The sequence below is a fragment of the Pinus tabuliformis genome, chromosome 5_1 (genome assembly GCF_031772625.1).
Source record: "Pinus tabuliformis cultivar Carrire ecotype Pingquan chromosome 5_1, CPIR1, whole genome shotgun sequence".
NCBI lineage: Eukaryota > Viridiplantae > Streptophyta > Pinopsida > Pinales > Pinaceae > Pinus > Pinus tabuliformis.
In genome coordinates, this window is record NC_142305.1 from 958,666,290 (window position 1) to 958,682,860 (window position 16,571).

Genomic DNA, 16,571 nt, shown 5'->3' on the forward strand with positions numbered 1-16,571 from the left:
ACCATTCATTTTCCATAGGCTAAGTCTTCAATAAATCACCTTGTGCCTCCATTCTATAGCCTTAACAATCCTATGCTTAGGGAAATCCCCCTTGAGTTGGAGAAGAGCCTACCAAATGTGAGAGGAAGAGTTATTGTGGTGATAGTGGGTAGCTTTTATAAGTTACGTAAGACTAGCTTCTTGATGCTTGGGACTTTACATCATATTGGAAGCCAGATTTTGTTGTAATAGGGTCAAAGCTTTGCTTTGCAGTCTTTTCATTCACTTGTAGCTATTGAATATGGTAGTATGACCATTTTCAAAGTTCCTGACTGTTTGTTCATGTTCAATATCTTGTGAACTCCACCTTTTAAGTAACTATTGCATATATCTTATTTTTATAGATATGGACATGGAAAGGTATTAAGTAGATATTTTTAATGGAAAAATTAATTAAGTTATGTTCCAGCTTGTGTTTTTGTACTAAGTTTCTTATTTTCTTTTGTAGATGAAAATTTTGGTCTAGACGCCTTGGCAACTTTGGCAGATTTATCTCTAAATGGACTATTGCCATCTCCTACTGTTGATTCTGGTAACACAAGCCTTTCTTTTTCGTTTTTTTTTTTTTTTCACTCATCTTTGGTTGTACTTTCTTGTTTTTGAAATAGTAAATAAATGGAAGTATCGTTGAAGGCAGTACTGATAGTCCATATTTCTAAATATTATTAAATTGAAACATTCTGAAGATTTTGAGCAATTTAAAGGACACTAGTGATTTATGAATATCATCATTTTTAAACCTGGTCAGGTTAAGATGATTGCTTCTACAAGTTTATTACGTTAGTACCACTTCCATGACATTACAATGCAATGCCTTTGATAAAGTTGCTACAAATTGATTGAATGCTTAGCATTTTGATAGATTCATGTATCAAACTATTCCGCCGGCATGGATTTGATTTCAGTTTTCCATACTTCAAAGTTCTAACATACAATATGATCAATTAAACAATTTAAAATGTCTAAGACAATTTATTGTCAATCCATATAAAATGTTTCATTTTGCCTTATACTGTGCTATAAATCATGTTTCAATTGTAATTTTGAAAATTTGCAGTCTCTATCATTACATGAAAATTGGTGAGGCGATTGCTATTTTTCTTCCAAGTGCAAATATGAAGGTGGTCATTCAGGACAAAATAATTAAACTACAACTGTTTGTCCTGAAGTAAATGTATTCTGGTTGAAAAACATGTTAGAGAACTCAATTTGCTATGATGAATATCAAAATATTTGGGTATGTCATAAGAGCTATTTCTTGCTGGAACTTCAATGCATAGGAAAATGCTCATCCTGCACTGGAATTAAAGTTTAGTGGGTCTCCCTCAGTCATCATCTGTTTAATGGATCCTTGCAGCATCAATCAGTAGTCACTGAAGTACTCATCTTATGCTCTTCCAGACGTGTTTATCGACCTAGTGACAAATGGTGTCCTTGCGCTTGTCATGATTACCTCTGCATGGCTTCAATGGTTGCAGTTGAATTTTATTTATTTTTAATCCCTTTGCTGACTTCTGACAGGACTTATGCTATTCTGGCCTTTAAAGAATTCCTGCATCTGCAGCTCACAACCACTTTCTGAACATTTCCAGCTCATCTCCAAGGTCTAGCTAAAATATTTGGAATTACAAGGCATCTTCAGTTTCATCTATATTCTTTAAAACATCTTCTGTTGTGGTTCTGTGCCATTCCCACAAGTTCACTGCCCCAATCAAATAAACTGTTGGAAAACTGAATAGGGAAGCATTATTAATTTAACGTTTTCGTAACATGACATTTACTTGTGATATTTTATTTTTCTCCTTAATTATGGTTATGTTTTTTATCATCAAATAAATGCCAGAAACAATAAAGATCACGTGAACACAAGATATAGGCTCCATGCCAGGGCAAAACCCCTTCAAGGGGAAAACCCATCAGAATTTTCTTTTCTTATCAACTTCAAAGGAGACTTCCAAGGCCAAACAGAAGACCTCTAGCTCTCAACCAACCGGCCAAATGTGTTTTCTTCACTTCTGCAACATTGACCCTGTGGAAAGTCTAGCAGAATCTAGGGACCTCGCATACTTCAGATTTCGGTCTTCATAAATGTACTTTTGATATTTGTATTTATTCAAGAAAATAAATATTATTTTTATAATATATGTCAATGAGTTTCTTGCTCATTGAAATAGGTTTAGCACATGTTAACATGCTATAGGTGAGTCAAAGAGTCAAAAGAAAATGTTGAAGACCTTAAGGTCATGTCACACCATGTATGTTTATGTATTAGAGTCAAGAGAATACCTCCAAGCAAAGTCAACAAGTCTCCGCCAAGCAAAGGAACCACCAAAGAAGCTATCCGAAGCAAAGACATCAAGTCGGCCTAAAGGAGGTACAAACCTCTATATATAGAGGCTGTCCACTCCCTCAAAAGACAACGCATTCATATCTCTGAAATCAGCGAAGTAAGGAGGCAAGTAAAGGGTAACGAAGGATGAAGAAAGGGTTTCCAACTGCAGCAAAGAAGAAGGGTACACAATTGAGCTCAATAGGACTGTTTCTAGGGCAAGCTGCAGTCACACGTGCGAAGGGAAGAGCCTCTTCCTGCGGTCATTATAGCACTACCATCACAGTCCCATAACTTTGTTGGTTGGGCAATCTAAGTAGGCCTATAAGGCCTCTCTTTCAAGCGAAGAAGGAAGAGGTCAATATCACAAGGAATACAATCACACGTGCGAAGAGAAGGAGGATGTCTCTGCTGTCATAACAACCCTTTCTTTACAGTGATACAAGTTCGTTGGTTAGTGAAGAGAAGGAAGGGATCATCATAAGGAAAGGGTCTCATCAAAGGTATCTCTTCTAGAGCAAGTGCAACAAGATCTAACAACAATTGGAAGGAGGACGAAGTGCCGGAAGAAGGAAGTGCCGAGGAACAAAGTGCAGAAAGAAGGAAGGACTTGACTTGTACTTGGAGGATATTCTTGTCGAGGGTCTAGGGTTTGGAATTAATCAATAAGAAGCTTCAATAAGAGAAACTTACTAAAGAGTTTTCCTCTCAAGAGAAGAGAGGCCTTGGCAGAGAGCCAATATCTTGTGTTCTTGTTCTTATGTTTTTGGTAGCAGTTTAATGAAGTACACACACATGCATTTATAATAATAAGAAGAAGATTAAGCTAACAAGAAAAGTAAAAAGACTCCACAAATCGTTATCAAGTCAAGAAGAATCACACTACACTTGATTGCCCTTGATTCTTCAACAACTCTCGCCAAGATACCAGTCAACCAAGCAGCGAAATGTGTTTTCTTCACTTCTGCAACTTCGACTTTGTGAAAACCCTACCAGAATCTCGGGACCTCACATATTTCAGATTTCAGAAGACTTCAAACATCAGATCTTTAATGACTTCAAAACATCTTCCTTTCAAGGCTTGTCTAGCCTCCTAATGACCTTCGCATGCCTTACCAAACCACAATCCATCTCTCTCAAGTAGTGCGCAAAAATGTGTCTCTGAGTACAAAATCTTTCTTTATATAGCCTTCCAAGTGGCTTTTCAAGCCCACTCTAGGTTGACTTTGACTGGCTGGCCGACTTCTTCTTGGGAGCTCACCTCGACACTTCAATAGCCAAAAATAAATGTTGTTTTCTTGATATAAGTACCCAAATGGGTCCTTTACATCATAACAATGACCATGACTCAATACAAAGACCTAGAAGCATACAATGGATGCTTGACCTATTGACCAAATGACATAAGCATGAAACCCATGCTTTATAAACAATTTTTCTTTTGTCTTTTGGTCAATAAATTATATCATGACATGAGACAAATAATAATTATGAAGGCTGATACTACTGACATTTTCCAACACTCCCTCTTAACTAGGGAGGTATTCATATTTGTTTAATTGGCACAAGGAATTTATTCACTTTGAAAAATTCTCATAAGAAGAGTATTATAAAACAACATGTACAATGTTAGATATCTAGATACCATCTAGGCAAACTGCCAAGGTATAAACCCATCTAGGTACCATCTAGGCTACTTTCCAAGGTACCATCCCAACAGTGATCTAGGTGTCATCTAGTCTACCTGCCAAGACACCAGGTGTCATTTAGGCTACTTGCCAAGACACCAACCCTAACAGGGTTCTAGGTATCATCTAGGCTACCTGCCAAGGTACCAACTCAACAAGGATCCAAGTGTCATCTAGGCTACCTGCGAAGGCCCAAGACACCAAGTGTCATCTAGACTACCTACCAAGACACCAACCCTAACAGGGTTCTAGTTATCATCTAGGTTACCTGCCAAGATGCCAACTCAACAAGGATCTAGGTGTCATCTAGGCTACCTACCAAGGCACTAACAAGGATCTAGGATCTAGGCTACCTGCCAAGGTACCAACCCTAATAGGAATTTGGATATCATCTAGATCAAGATACCAACCCTAATTGGGATCTAGGTATAATTGAGACTAAGATATCCACCCTAACAGGGACCTAGGTATCATCTAGATTGCCAAGATACCAACCCTAAGTACCATCATACAAGCTATTCAGCCTAAGGTACAACAACTTATCAAAACTTCTGTCTGAGGTCATTATTTTCTTTGCATGTTTCATCTTCAAGTAATAATGAGGTTCTCCATCTTTAATCATCAATGTGGAATCTTCAATATCATCATCACAACTCCTTCTTTCGATCATGCCCATCATGAAGTCTTTCTTAGGCATGAGATTTTACCTTTTGTCTTGTTCTTACATCTTTTTCACACAATCATGTACTTTTCAAGATAGGGGAGGTGCTTTGATTTTCCAAGTTTTAATATGAGGCTCCCTCTAAATCAAGGCTTCTTCTTCAAAATTCTTTCAAGATTAAAATTTTCCTTTTAGGGTCCCTCTGAGTCTAGCTACAGCTTCTTGACTTCATATTTGACGAATAGACTTTGGAATATACTTGCTCTACTCTTAAGAAGATATAGTTAACTAAATTTAGACATGGAATAAACAATAATATAATGAAGAAAAGGAATAGAATGCTTATCTTTTGAAAATAGAAGAAGCTTCCTCTTTCCTCGATATATCATTATAGATAGCATGCTTCCTTTCATGGTATCGCGGATCACAGAGTTATCTTCTCACGACATGTTCTAGGTCATCCATCTTGCACATAATTTTCATCTTATCTTCATTCATGAAGGCATTCTATTGAGCCTTTCCGACTTCAAGTTGTTCATAGTTTCTTCACAAAAGTGATCTTCCTTTTTGACCTTTAGGTTATCTTCTCACATTGCTACCTTCCAACCCTAAGATGAGCACATCTTTATCTTCATAGATGTCAGGCACCGTATGTTGAGCTTTCAACATCTACATAATTGAACTTGCCCAACTAGTTCTACTATGAAAATAGAAGAAGCTTCCTCTTTCCTCCATATCTCATTATAGATAGCATGCTTCCTTTCATGGTATCACGGATCATAGAGTTATCTTCTTACGACGGGTTCTAGGTCATCTATCTTGCACATAGTTTTCATCTTATCTTCATTCATGAAGGCATTTTGTTGAGCCCACCAATGTGATGCAAAGAAAAAGACATTAATTAGTAACTTAGTTCATTTCATTACTTATTTACAAATTACAAGTATTTATAGATATTATGAATTGTAAATTTGTAAACAATTTAACTTGAAAAGAAAAACAAATTGGAAATTGGAATTGCTTACTTGGTTGATCCACAACTCTTTCCATCTTTGCCAAGTTTTTGCCAAAGGTACAAGTTGCCATATTGAAAAGAGTAAGTTGTCTATGTATTTCCAACTGGTTTGCATGGCTAGGGACCATGTGCTCCAAGCAATCAATCCATCCAGCTCAGACCTCCCCATCCTGCAGATCTCCTAGCTGAGCTTTATAATGATATTTTGGGTTTAAAAAATACCTAGCTGCATGTATAGGACGATGGACTTGATTGTTCCATCTGTTATCAATGATCTCCCATATACGACCATATTTAGCTAACTTGTCCTTGTAAGTTGCCCGTATTTGCTCCTTTGCCTGATCCATAGCCTCATAAATGTAGCCCATGGCCAAATTTCCCCAACCACCATCCTTAGCACTTTAACAAGGGACTCGGTAATTTTCACAAGCTCTACAGGCCTTTTCCAAAAATAATTGTCAAGCACTTTCTTTGTCTTTGTTATCTTGTGTACGAGCCCACCGAGATTCAGTCCAATCATGAAAAGAAAACATTTTCTGCAGGTTTTTATGTTGAGCATTGAGACATTGCAACATGAGGAAGTGAGTTGCAAATCTTTGTCCCAATGTTTTTCCTCATTAGGCTCAATACCCATGAGTGGTTGTAAATGTATTTTGTAATGCACTTGGCATGCTCTACAGTGTTTTTTACCCACTCCACTTTGCCTATGTCCTCAAGCATGAGGTCTATGCAATGTGCAACACATGGAGTCCAAAATATGGTCCTATATTTTCACTCAAGCATCTTTCCAGTAAGAACATACTTTAAGGCATTATCGGTGATGACTTGCACAACATTTTGCTCCCCAACTTCCTGAATAATGTCATTGAAATGCTCAAATAGAAGGGTTGCATCCTACACCTTATCAGATGCATCAATTGATCTCAAAAACATGGTTCCTTGAGGGCAAGAAATAAAGAAATTAATGATAGTGTGGTTCTTTCCATCGGTCCATCCCTTTGACATGATGGAACAACCTGTTTTGAGCCATGAATCTTTATACTTGGCCAAATACTCATCAATGGAAGAAATCTCTTTTTGCAAAAGAGCTCCCCTCAAGTCATGCATACTAGGGAATTTGAACCCGTTTCCTGCAGCTATAATAGAGTCCCACATAGCTTGGTAATAAGGTGAGGAAACAACATTAAATGGGATATCTGCATCATACCACCATCTAGCAATGTATTGATGAGAAGTTTCTTTCCATTGTTTTTTCCAATGTTGATGCAAAGTGGGTTGATGATTTGGCTGGGCGGAAATGGGATTAGAAGAGGCAATGTTGGCAGAGGATGAGAAATAACTTTGGATGTTTATTCTCTTTATTCCTTTTGATAGTTGGCCAAAAGAAGGATGGGCATACTGAAAGGGGTCATTGGTGGAAGTGATAGAAGAGGAGTCTTGAATCTCATAATCATCATACCCACTCTCTTTCATGGCTTCTAATAATTCCCTCTTCCATGCAATGTCATCTTGGATGGCCTTCTCCCTCGCCTTATCCTCATGAAACTTTCCAAGATTGGAAAGGTATTCTGCCCTAATAGGACCTAACACTTCATTTAGTGCATCACACAACTTTACTTGGCCTCTTACCCTAGCCAAGTGTTCTTTCAATCTAAGAATACCCCCACCTCCAATAGGTTTATGGCATAATTTGCATATCATTTTTCCATCAATCACATTACAATGAGTCCATGCACTGTCCTTGCCTTTTGGAGCCATCTTTGCTTGAAATAATTAAAATTTGCAAAGAAATTTGCCATTTAAAAAGTATTGCAGCTAAGAAACATGGAAAACCAAAGCTAAATTTAGGAAAACAAGTGCACATGTAGCCTACAAAATTTGATAGCATAGATGATAGAAGTTAGAAGTTTATAACACATAAAAAAATTTAATACATGGACAACAGTCAAATGAGGAATTTTCAAGTGAAAATCCTTACCTGGAAATGCAAACTAGCTTCCTTAGCCTTCTCTTGAAGATGCCAACTCCACTATAGCTCCAAACTATCTCCAAAATAGCTCCAACTCCAACTCTAAGCCTCCAAGATGACTACTCCAGCAAAAACTCAACACCCTCTAAGCTCCCAATCAAACTCACACATACTCCAAATGCGCTGTGTGAGACAAATGAGAGGGAGATGGGCATTTTAAAGGGTTGGAGAGGGTGTTTTTGGAGGGAAAGAACACTTGCTTTCCCTCCAAAACACCCTAAACACTTGGAAAAAAGTGCTACATGGGTCCTCTGCATCCGTGGTAGCTAATCGATCTGTTTAGGACGGAACTGACCGGTGTGATCACAAACCGGTCTGTCCTAAACCGGCTGGTTAGGACCGATTTGCTCAATTTTATGGCGAAATGGTGGGTCAAACTAGGTTTTAAATGCCAGTTTTACTCGTTGGGCTAGCTAATTGGTCGGTTTAACCGATTACTGGTTTAGATCGGCCGATTTTTAAAACAACAGCTAGGAGTTTGAGGAGGCAATTTCGTGGGGTTTTGGAGGAGTTTCCCTTTGGGAAAAGCGTGCATTTTATTGGAGATCGATTTCTGTAGCTCATTGGCAGATTGGGAAGGGCTACACAGTTTTGGGGCCTCAGTGACTGGTGGACCCAACTTGAGATTTTTCTAGGTTTTGGTGGATTGGGTGTGAGGAGCCTTCTCCTATTTCTTCAGAATTTTTGGAGCATTATTGAGGGATCATTTCAAAGTTTGCCTCTAGCAGCAACAACAAGAATAGTAATTTTCTGGGCAGTGGGTTTGAACTTTGGACAGATTAGGCCTATTTCTGTTGGAGCTTAGATATTCACCTGGGTATTGCATGCTTGCAGTAGCAAGCCTAGGTTCTATCATTCTACTCCATTGTATTCAGCATCCAAGAAATATTTAATAAAATGGCTCAGATTTGTTGCTTCTATTCTATGATTTACTGATCTATTTTTGCTTGTGTAAAATTGTGCTTGCATGGATGGATTTTCTTGTTGTAGCTTAGCGCATGTTTTTGATATTCATTGTATTTCCTAGTTTGGGATATTACAGTGGTATCAGAGTCGTGATCTGACCAACTGTGGGAGGATTTCTTTCTATGACCCTGAAGGATAAGTAGAACATCACTTACAAAAGGTGCAAGTACAGGAGTAGAGAGTGGGAGCTGAAAATTACCCCAGATTCAGAGACTTTAGAGCAGGGAGTAAACACAGTAGAAATGGGAGATAGTAATAAGGATTTGATGGCCACAACATTTAAGAGCATCTTGAGTGCCTTGAATGATTTGGTCAAAGGGTAGAATGATGTTGTGAGAGGGCAAAGGGAGGTGATGGATGAATTGAGGCAACAACGCATTAGGGACAACCACAAGGAGTTTATTGGAGGTGAGAGTTCAGGAACATCTAACCACATGAAGAATGACATCCCTCAGAACAACACCCTTATTCACCATGGAGCAACCAAATGCGCTATGCCTACATTTCTGGCTCTGGGGAGTGGGGAACAACCTGATGCTGGGGACATGCCTATGGGGGATTACTTTTGAGAGTGACAGTCCATGGGGGTGGAGTTTCATGAAGCGATTAATTTCGGAAATTTCTGCCAGCTTAAGCATAACAACCGAGGCAAGGGAGCAAGCGGCTCATCGTAGCGACACATGGTCGGGAGATTGTACCTTTGTACATTTGATGGGTCCTCTAAATGCACTGCGAGGGCATGGGTGGAGAAGCTAGACACCTATTTCCACCTTAACCAGATGTTGGAGGTAGAGGCGATTAAGTTGGCCGCTTTGCATTTGGAGGGGGATGCACACAACTGGTGGTTTGATGGATTGGCTATGTTGGGGCATGCTAACACAACTTCTTATGAGGAGTTTACCAAGAGGGTGTTGGAGCATTTTGAGCAGAGAGACCCTCAATCACATTTCTGGGAGTTAATACATTTCTAGGAGTTATTTAGATTGGTGGCCACTGAGCGCCCCCACCAGTACTAGTTACCACCCCTAGATAAATGGGCAAACTGAGATCGTGAATAAATGGTTGGAGGGGTATTCGCGGAATATGTGATAGGGAAGAAGCGTGCATGTGTGAAGTGGCTTCACATGGGAGAGTACTGCTACAACACCACTCACCATATGTCTATCAGTATGTCACCTTTTTGTGCTCTTTATGGTTATGATGCATTATCATTTGCTGACATGATTTTTGGAGACAGTCGAGCCCCCGGGGCAAAGGATTGGATACAGGAGAGCCAGGATATCTCAAGGGCCCTCAAAGACAACCTTCATAGCAGCGCAAAACTAGTACAAGATGTATGCAGATAGGCACTGCGTGGAGAGGCATTTTGAGGTTGGAGACTTAGTGTTCTTGCGTCTCCAACCATATAGACAATCCACATTGAAGCACAAGGGAGCTGAGAAGATCAAACCCCATTTTTATGGACCATATAGGGTGATCAGGCGAGTTGGGGAGGTGGCTTATGAGCTAGAGCTTTCGCCAGGAAGCAAGGTGCATAATGTGTTCCATGTATCTTGCCTAAAAAAGGCCTTGGGACAATAGGTTACAACTGCAGTAGAGTTTCCACCCTTGAATGACGAGGGTCATTTGATTTTGATACCTGAGGCCATATTGCAGGAGAGGGAGTGAAGGCTTAGGAACAAGACTATCAGTGAATACCTTTTTAGGTGGAAATATTTTCTAGAGGAGGACGCTACTTGGTGTTAGTTTTTGTAGTATCAAATGTGTTCTAGCCACAAAATTTGGTGTAGAGGCTAGAATACATGAGATCTCCAAAACCCATAAATCGTTCCTGGAAATTCTGCCTAGAAGTGTCTCAATTAGATTATTAATCGATTTTTTTATAAATTGTGGAATATGGTGAATATGGTGAATTAATCAATATTAATTAAGATGGGGCGTGAATCATCTAGAAACTCATGCAAATTGATCCATAGATGGTCCTTGCCATTGATTAAGTTTTAATCTTGGCTGTTGGTGCTCCAACAATGGATTATAAGACGAAGTCGATGTGGTGATGGAGAGATCATCTAGTGCAGATACTCAGTTGCCCAGGCAGTTCGATTTTCTCAGTAGCAGCAACTCAGCAGAGAAGATAGAGATAGAGGGTGAGTAGCAGGTGGAAGAGGAGGGAAACAACATTCCAAGAGGAAGATTTCTACTTCCCGGAAGAGGCAAAGGCAGGAAGGCCAAAATTTATAGAGGTCTAGCATAAGCTTTGCGCAGAGGGTGATGCAGAGACCTAAACGCAGAGGCTACGGAGGGAGTTTTAGAGGCAGAAAATAGTTGTGGGGTGAGAGAAAATTCTCATGATATTTTTGCCAGTATTTTCCTAAGATTAGATTGCTAGCTGGGCATATAAATTATTGTACTCATAATTGTTGCTAAACATTAATAATAAAATCATCATCTACTGCACTGGTTTTCCCAAGTTGGCTTGTTTCGGCGACAATTGTCCAAAAATAAGTGTGTCAAAATTATTGTATGTGTGCTAGAATTCCTTAGTTTCTAGTATTTTACTTTCCACAATATTTTTATGGTGAAAATTGCAGTAGTGATTTTATTTGTTGTTTGTTGTAGAAAATAAACTGCATAATTAAATTTTCAATTAGAAGATAAATTTCCAGTAGCTGCAATAGATAAAATTACACGCTTGGGAGGGAGAACAACTTTTACAACATCCATCATTCATTGCAGTTGCTTGAGGGCAATCAACATTTAGGAAGGGAGGCCTGTCATGTCCCCAATTAATAATTTTGCTAAGGAAATTCTCAATTTTGCAATTTTGGCGATTAATATAATATTTGATAAAAAAAACTTAGGAGAAATAAGTTGTGGAAGCTCAAATTTAATTTTGATAAGAAATAAAGGTTGCACTTAGGAGAAAAGGGAAAAATTAGAGTGAAGTTAAGTGGTGGGGGTCACTTAGGAAGGAAATTGAACTCCCTAGGAGAAATCGAACCACATGATAGAGGGGTCAAGCAAGGGGGTCGAATTGGTGGAGCCCACAAGGATGGTTGACAAGCAATTCTAAAAGGAAGGGAAGAGCTTCATTTTTGGATCATCTTGTCATTTCATATTTCAGAATTGGAGAGTTTAATTGAGCTGCTTGACAAGTCAACCAGTGTTGTTTAGCATAAGGGATTTCCAGGCGGAAATTCCATCGCTTCTTTAGGGGACTTCGAGTGCCACTCAAGGAGAGAGATTGTGGCGAAATCGTAGTATTTTGCAGTAATTTCTTCAGCCTTTGCGAGTTTCTAGAGGATGTAGTGGAGGATTTCGTAGGGGTTAGAGGAACTAGCGTTTGTTGTCCTTTGGGATGGCTATTTTTTGGAGATTTTCCCTTGAGGAGGATGAATTGATTTTGAGATATTACTGGACTGGAAGTGCTAGAGATTTGTGGGCCGAATTTCTTCTTCTTTGAGCCAAGGTTTACTGGCTATTTTCTGCGCAGGGGTTGAGCAGTGTTATTGTGTTGGATATTGGAACTAATTTTGGCCGGGATTTTGAGGAGGGAATTTTGTGGGGTTTTAGAGGAGTTTCCCTTTGGGAAAATTGTGCATTTTACTGGAGATTGATTTCTGTAGCTCACTAGTAGACTGGGAAGGGATACACGTGGTTTTTTGGGCCTCAGTGACCAGTGGACTCAACGTGTGATTTTTTTGGGTTTTGTTGGATTGGGTGTGAAGAGCCTTCTCCCTTTTTTTTTGTTGATTTATATTAGAATTTTTGGAGCATTATTGAGAGCAGTGTTGATAATATCGGCAAAATATCGGTGAGGGTCCAAAAAACATCTTATGGGCAATATCGGCAAATATTGACAAGCATAAAAAACAGTGGTTTTTTATCATAGATTTAAACATAGCCGATATTTTCAAAATATGGCGATATTTTGCCGATATTTTCAAAATATTGTTCAAAATATCGTGATATTTTGATAAAAATATCGCGATATTTTCTTGGCGATATATCGGTTTGCTGAAAATATCGCGATATTTTCGAATATCGCCAATACTATCAACACTGATTGAGAGATCATTTCAAAGTTTGCCTCCAACAACAGCGACAACAATAGTAATTTTCTGCACAATGAGTTTGGACAGATTGGGCCGATTCCGGTTGGAGCTTGCTTTGATATTCACTTGGGTATTGAATGCTTGCAGTAGAAAGCCCAGGTTCTATCATTCTACTCCATTATATTCAACATCCAAGAAATACTTAATAAAATGGCTCAGATTTGTTGCTACTATTCTATGATTTACTGATCTGTTTATGCTTGTGTAAAATTGTGCTTGCTTGCATGGATGGATTTTCTTGCTATAGCTTAGCGCATGTTTTTGATATTCATTGTATTTCTTAGTTTGGGATATTACAATTTCTCTCTTGACTAGGGTTTCCTATTCCAAGTACCATCTAGAGTTTATAATCCCTAGATACCAATGACCTTCAACAAGACGAAGACTGTAAACCCTAGAGTCCAACATGTAACAAAACCCTAATACACTTCATGTTAGACCCTTTATTCATTTATGCATAAAGCCATAGTCCTCCATGATCACTGGAACCTGCTACAAAGCCTTCTTCAAGGTCTCATAGTGTAAGACATTGTCACTTCCACCGCTGTCACGATCTTTCTATTGAGCCAAGCCAAAGCCAAAATCTGCCTTCTAAGATGTCATGATTGTTCCAAGAGCAATGCCAAGTTGATATGTTCTTAAGATGATTAATTGATGCTTACTGCTAGATCCTTCAAGTTATGCTTTTTCCACTAGCTCTAAAGACTCCATGAAAGTCTTTCTCTTAAGAATTTTAGTGTCACAACCTAAGATGAGCTGCTTGTCTTGACTTTATGTCAATGCAGGGCTTATTCTAATATTGCTTTCCGCAGGTGTCTCTGGATTAGGTACTTCTAATATTTTCTTGTGACTTGAACTCCTACACTAGGGTTTCTCATTTTATTGCATATGCATTTTGAACAAGCCTACAAGGCCTTCCATACAAGTCAACCTAGATCCTCGACTAGATGTTTTCTCCTTTTTGGCTAGATGACTATTTCTAGCCTACCAAAGTTTGATTTAATTTCTCAAAAAAGGTAATTTGAGGAGTTGCTTTTCCTGTTGGAACTTCGATTTCGTCTACAAGACTCTCAGCGTAGGTTAGTTCTCTTTGTAGATCTTTGAAAAGTAATGATAAGGGCATTTATGGCGTGTTGCTCAACCCTTCTAATTCCTCGACCTCTTATCAACACCTTCTATACTTCCTCAGATCAGATTGGAAGAGATTGATTGATACCAGTACGTAGCTAGACTCTAGATTAGTGAGGATCCGTGGGACCTCACCTTGCCACACGAGATCTCAGCAGCAGTTCCGTCTCAGATCCGTTCCTCGGAGATAGACTAGGTCCTCCAACATTCAGCTGCATGTGAACTCCCCGAGGATGTGATTTAGTGGACAGTCTGCACTTGCCATCGGCTCTTCATTGGGCCAACAGACTTTGTTGAGTTTCTTTAGTGTTATTCATTCAGCCTTAGATGTTAGGAGAGATGGGTTTGATCCTTAGACCTATTAGCTCCTGGATCTTCTCCGCTAGGTCCAGATGTTGATTTACTTCATGAATTGTATGTTTGATTTACTTCATTTATTGTATCTTTTATAGGAGACCGTTTGGTTCTCGTGCTTTGTATATACATCAGTGTACTCAACAGACCCTTTGACCTACTTTGTGGTCATTAGTTGGACATAAATATAATTATCTTGTCTTATCTAGGAGGGTTGTCAAGCTTCTTCAGAATTTAGATATAGTCATCTTTCCAGCTGCCTTTACTTTGACCTTAGCTCTGATCCCATGTTGGAAAACTGAATAGCGCAGCGTTATTAATTTAATGTTTTACTTACATGGCATTTACTTGTGATATTATACTTTCCTTCTTAATTATGATTATTTTTTTCATCATCAAATAAATGTCAAAAATAATAAATATCATGTGAGGAGAAGATGTAGGCTCCATGTCAGGGCAAAACCCCTTCAAGGGGAAAACCCATCATAATTTTCTCTTCTTGTCATCTTCAAAGGAGACTTTCAGGACCCGACACAAGACCTCTGGCTGTCACCAAGCTACAAGTCAATCAATCAGCCAAATGTGTCTTCTTCACTTTTGCAACTTCAACTTCTTCTTTGCTGCAACTTAGACTTGCGGAAACCCTAGCAGAATCTAGGGACCTCACATATTTCAGATTTCAGAAGACTTCAAACATCAAATCTTTAATGAATTCAAAACATCTTTTTTTCAAGGCTTGTCTAGCCTCCTAATGACCTCTGCATGCCTTACCAAACCGTAGTCCATCTCTCTCAAGTAGTGGGCAGATGTGTGTCTCTAAGGAGGATGAAATCTTTCTTTATATAGCCTTCCAAGTGCCTTTTCAAGCCCACTCTGGACTGACTTCCATTGGCTGGCCGATTTGTTCTTGGGAACTTACCTAGACACTTCAATATCCAAAAATAAATTTTCTTTTCTTGATATAAGTGCCCAAATGGGTCTTTTACATAATTGCAATGACCATGACTCAAGACAAAGACCTAGAAGCATACAATGGATGCTTGACATATTGACCAAATGACATAAGCATGAAACCCATGCTTTATAAACAATTTTTCTTTCTTCTTTTGATCAATAGATTACATCATGACATGAGACAAATAATAATTATGAAGACCGATGCTAGTTACATATTCCAACATAAACAACCTTGTTAATAGAAGAACTTTGTTCTAGCATACCTTGTGTAAGATAAGATAAATTGATGTACGAGTACCCTTTGTTTATGGGACAAAGGACCCTAGCCACGAAGGAGATCCAATATGCAAAAATTCAGTATTGCTTTTCAATTGTTATTTTTACCAGTTAGATCACTTATATTTAGACCACAAAATGAACAATAATAGAATAAATACTTTTATTAATTTCTTTTTTACAATATATCAAGTACAATAGATGTGTAGGGCTCCAACCATAGATGAAGCGACCAATCTTCTATCTCCCAGGCTCCAACCTGTATTATGCCAAGCACCAACTTGGACTTTTCAAGGCTCCAACCTTATCAATTTGAGGCACCAACCTCTAGGGCTCCAACCCTATCTCTGGTACAGGGTTCGACCTGGTTCATTGAGGACTCCTATCCTCTAGGGCTCCAATCCTATCTTCCAAGGCACCAACCTTGTCTCTATGAGGCTCCAAGAATTCTTCAAGGGTGTTTGTATATCTTCAATAGGATTCTTCACCTTTCAATTTCTGATGTTCAATCAGCTCCAAAACAACTAGTGTTTGACTTCACTTAATTCCACCACTAGACTTCACTCTTGCTATGCTGCAATCATAACTTCAAATTGAATCTGGCAATATAAACTAGGCATGATCACAGTCCAAGAATAATCCTTGTCACAGTTTGAAGATAATACATTAACGAAACATTTGAGTCACTGTTCAAGTAATTGATCATACTGTAAGAGATCACAGAAGGTCACTGTCTGCACCAAGAGTATGCTTATGTCACGAAGCTGCTGCAATCTACATTCTGAGCAAAGAAGTCACTGTAATTATACAATCCGAGTAATACCACAGTCCAAGCTCCGACCTATACCTCAGTCCACAGTCCGAGCTGTGATTAGCTGTTACAGGACTGAGTTATATCACAGTCAAGTAATGGCGTCTATACCGCAGATCTTTATAGGCTGTCCGAATCACTGAATTAACTGCTAGAGAGGCCGAAGTGCAGTCCTGAGGTGGCTGCCCACAGGGCCAAAATTG

The 16,571-nt window shown here is 38.9% G+C and overlaps 1 protein-coding gene across 1 annotated transcript in view; it reads left to right on the plus strand.

Annotated features, from left to right (window-relative positions):
• The first annotated feature begins 480 nt into the window (after positions 1-480).
• Positions 481-16,571, plus strand: part of LOC149167945 (protein ALWAYS EARLY 3-like) — a 112,715-nt gene continuing 96,624 nt past the window's right edge. The window contains exon 1 of the mRNA XM_089433264.1: positions 481-571. The gene's annotated coding sequence lies outside the window, so the exon portion shown is untranslated. The remainder of the gene's footprint in view (positions 572-16,571) is intronic.